This window comes from Theropithecus gelada, chromosome 11 (assembly GCF_003255815.1).
Source record: "Theropithecus gelada isolate Dixy chromosome 11, Tgel_1.0, whole genome shotgun sequence".
Taxonomy (NCBI): Eukaryota; Metazoa; Chordata; class Mammalia; order Primates; family Cercopithecidae; genus Theropithecus; species Theropithecus gelada.
In genome coordinates, this window is record NC_037679.1 from 33,399,190 (window position 1) to 33,403,903 (window position 4,714).

Genomic DNA, 4,714 nt, shown 5'->3' on the forward strand with positions numbered 1-4,714 from the left:
ATGCAAGCTGACCCTGAGTATAAGGGGGAGGAAATGTTACTCAAAACATGTGACCAGCTAGCTTTTATATCCTTTTACTTTCCTTCTATTAAAAATATATAAAAATAAAATAACTATAAAATTATACATACACAATTTTCTGCTTCAATGATGTAGTTACCATCCGTTTTTAGGGAGAAAGTTTCTTCTCCAGAAGCTGTACCATTGATGTATATTGTACAGCAGTTGAGAGAAGCATTTCAAAGAACCAAAGAGGTTGTAAACTTCCAGTAAGTTCCTTTCCAAGATATTTTTTTTCCAAGACATCCATTTCAGGGATGCTAACAACGAACCCTACTGAAGATCTGTGGTTGTTCCTGCTGGGATTTTTTTTTTTTTTTTTTTTTTTTCTGGAGTTGCTGGGTTTCTTTTAAACACTCTTAAACAAAAGGGAAGGGTGTGTAATTGAAAAGCATGGCTCTGAGCCAGATCCCAATCTGGTCGTGTGTGTGTGTGTGTGTGTGTGTGTGTGTGTGTGTAGACAGAGACAGGATCCGGCTATGTTAATCAGGCTAGTCTCAAACTCTGGGCCTCAAGCAATCCTCCCACCTCAGCCTCCCAAATTGCTGGAATTACAGGTGTGAGCCACCACACCTGGCCCTCAATCTAGACTTCAGCCAACAGAGTGATCAGTTACTTGTTGTAAGAGATCTCCATTCTAGTGTTTTTGAAGATGACAGAAACTACTCAATGTAAGAAGAAATGTAAAGGAAAATGTCATGCTTGGTTACTTCTGAAAATTCACACTTCAGACTTTTGTTATACGTAAGGTAATAGAAATCATACTATAAAAGTGTCAAGTTTAAAGAGTTTATATGTTCTGTGTCAAAAATTGTTTTCTATCCCATCCTCCAAAACCGTATCTTGTAGACATAGATGAGAGAATTTAGTTTAGTAGATGATCATCAGTTATAAGTGACCCCAATTTACAGAATTTATCTTCTGTTTTCTGTTGTCACATCAACCAGTCTAATGTAATTAGACACATGATGTAAATGTATTTTGTAGGTTTAAAATACGCCATCTGCTTGATAGTTATACATATTGCAACCACCATTTAGTGCCAGCATTATAAAAAAAAAATATATATATATATATATATTTATTTATTTCTGGGGGGAAACAGACTGGTACTTTGTTGCCTGGAGTGCAGTGGTGCAATCTCAGCTCACTGCAACCTCCACCTCTTGGGTTTAAACAATTCTCGTGCCTCAGCCTCTCAATTAGCTGAGCTTACAGGCACGCACCACCATGCCCGGCTAGTTTTTGTATTTTTAGTAGAGACATTGTTTCACCATGTCGGCCAGGCTGGTCTAGAACCCCTGACCTCAAGCAATCCACCCGCCTCGGCCTCACAAAGTGCTCGGATTAGACGCATGAGCCACCGTGCCAGGCCATAAATAAATATTATCACAAGAAATTCAATCAAAGTAATCTCACTTTTAATTGGCAAATTTTTTTTTAAAAAACTCAAATTACGTGGTATTAAGGAAAAAGAGTTTAAGCTTTACAATACATTGACAACACAGTAACATTAAAAATTAAAGGCAAATATTATGTTACAGATTTAAAAACCACCCAGGTAGATCCTGCGCCTGGCCAGCCCCGCCCGGTCTTCCCTCCCGCCCACCTGACAGTCACGCGTCTCTCCTCCTCCCCACCTTGTGGCCAGCAGCTGCCCTCCAGCTTTGGCTCCGTGGACTGGCTCTCCCAGAGCAGCTGCTCAGGGCCGACTCACACCTACGGGCCTGCCATGTCTCCCAGGGGAGCCTCACTGGCCCGGGTCAGATATCCGGCACCCGGGAGCCCCCTCAGGCCGTCAGCATCAAGGAGGCTAGGTCCTCAAATCTGCCTGCGCCGGAAAGGGCCGCGGCTGGGTCGAGTAAGGGGCCAAACACCTGGCGGCCCCCAGTGTCTGCACTGCCTTTATCACTGAGTAGGTCGGCGACTTGGAGAGCGTCTTCCGGCCCTCTAGAGCGGAAGAGGCTGGCCAGGGAGATGCCCCTCTCGGAGGTCCAGATAAATACCTGGTTTCAAAATCCCCGGATGAAACACAAAAGGCACATGCAGGACTCTCAGCTGAATAGCCCCTTGTCTGAGTCACTCCACGCTCCCTCGGCTTTCCACTCACCGTCTTCTGGCCTTCCCAATGGCCTGCAGCTGCTGTGCCCTTGGGCACCCCTGTCCAGGCCCCAGGCTCTGATGCTGTCCCCTTGCTCCTTCTGGGGTCTCTGCCGAGTGGGACAAGAGGCCCTGGCCTCTGCATGGGCTTCCTGCTCTGGGCAGCCTCTGGCATACCATCCCCCAAGACCAGGAAGTGGTATGCATCCGCTGGGACCAGCCCTGTCTACCGGGCCTTGGGGCCTGTGTGCTCTGCCGAGACAAGGGATGCATTTTGAGGAAGCTCCTCTGATTCCGTGCCTCCCACACACGTGGCCTGTGCAGATGGCACCTGGCACCTACCCGGAGGACTCAGCTGTTCTGTTTACATCGTGGCGGCACTTCTCACCCTGACCCACGCAAAGGTTCTGGAGATTTCTGGAGAATATATTTATTAAAGTCACCTCTTCACTGAAAGTTGCCAAAAGGGTCAGTTTAGGAAGTAAATGAAGGGTCAGTGAACAGAGTCAAACACAGAAGTGGGTTTGTCATGGGTAGGGCTTTCAGCATATGATGAAAGGATAATTTGTTTTTTAAAGTGTCAGAAAAAACTGCTTTTCTTGGAAAAAGTAAAGATTGTAAGCTTTGTGTGTAAAAAAGAAAACCGTGAAGGATTGGGAATGCAGGTGTCGTGTTTATAACTTTATGGTTCGAGTTCCTTTTAACAAGGACTCCAAAGCTGGAAAGCAGGAGCGACAAGGGTGAAAATTAAGACTGGGTGCTGGGGCCCTGCAGTGCGCTCTAGGCCTTGCGTGAGCTGAGACTGTGCCCGCAGCCTGCTGGGGACTGCTCTTCTCTGGTGAGGGAAAGTGGGCCAGCTGGGACCTGCTGCTGTACCTGGACTGAAGCCTCCAGCATGTGCTCATCTGTCCCCCTCCTCGCAGCAGCCTCAGGACAAAACAGAATGACTCAAGGACAGCACTTCCTGCAGAAAGTCAGGAAGTGCCCAGGACTACTACCCGGGTAGTCCTCTCCCTCATTGATGGACCATTCTTGGTGCAGACTCTTCACTGCACGCACCGAAGCTTAGACAAGCGCACATCTGTCCATGTCGCCCCAGAGTGCCCAGGAGGCAGGCAGCGCGAGGCGCCCAGACAGATGGGGTCAGCCTACAGGACTGTGAGGCGACTTGTGAAACCGACCCAAGCATCCCAACAGGAACAAAAGTGTGGTCCTGTGGCCATGTCCACAGCAAGTTCCACTTTCCCCTTGCTCATTTCTGCGTTGTTGGAGGTGTTTACAACCAGCATGTGCTTTTATAATACAACCTCAGGTAAGAGTGGAAGAGCTGCTGTGCGTCCTGGCGAGTGATAATGTGACAGAAGCCTAGGTGAGGTCCTCGGAGAGCAGTGACTGGACAGGGGCTCCTGGGTGAGGCTTGGACAGCACTGATTTGTGGATGTGGAAGGGGCCACGTTGTCCGTGATAAAAGTATAAATGCGCCGCCAAAATAAATAAATAAATAAATCACCCAGCACTTTGGGATGCCCAGATGGGTGGATCACTTGAGGCCAGGAGTTCAATTCCAGGAAACCCGGTCTCTACTGAAAATACAAAAATTAACCAGGCGTGGTAGCCTGGGCCTGTAGTCCCAGCTACTCAGGAGCCTGAGGCACAAGAATCACTTGAACCCGGGAGGTGGAGGTGCAGTGAGTAGAGATGGCGCTACGGCACTCCAGCCTGGGTGACAGAGCAAGACTCTGTCAAAATTAAAAAAAAAAAAAAGTGTGTGTATATATATATAAATCACAGTTGGAAGAATGTACATCTAAGAAGTTGCCACATTACAAGATTTTTGTATCTCAATGGTAGATTGTGATAAAATGTGTTTGACCAGTGAATTAATTCACAGAACACATTTGGGTTAAAAAATAAAACAGAAGAGTAAATTTTATAGCTTTTGTTAAAACTGTGGCCAAAAAGTGAGCCATATTGAGGGAGCCTGTTGTCACTGCAACAAGAAGGGAAGAACAGAATAGCTTTTCCTGTACACTCTTGGATATTACAAGAAACAAGATTCTAATCGCATATTGGCAGCTATTGCAAACGTGGATATTTGTGGATTAATGAGTGTAAAGTAGGTACATTTTGTTTGGTCCTTTATATATTTCTCTACATTCTCCCCCTTTTGTACAATGCTTCCTCTCTGCCTTCAATAAAGAATCGCCTACCATTTTGGCAGAGGTCGGTGGAAAGTTTCCTAGCTGAGCCTTAAATTCCTCCCTGTGGGGATCTCAAACTAAAACTATATATTCCTTGATATTAGGAATATAACAAAGATGTTATTTTTCGTATTAGGGTATTTTTCATACAGTACTTTGCTAAATGGTCTCATTTCTTCTATGCTAATTTGTTAAAATGATATCAATTCAAATGATGAAATAATATATAAATAGGATTCATTCAATAAATATTGAAGTATTACAAATACTTAGCAGTGTTCCATTTTTTGAATCTGTTGATTCAATCCCCATAATCCATTTGTTTGTTGTCATTTCACATTTTAAAAAGGCTA

General features: G+C 45.2%; 1 pseudogene; it reads left to right on the top strand.

The window, feature by feature from the left end:
• The first annotated feature begins 712 nt into the window (after positions 1-712).
• Positions 713-2,553, top strand: LOC112634933 (annotated as a pseudogene).
• The last annotated feature ends 2,161 nt before the right edge of the window (positions 2,554-4,714 follow it).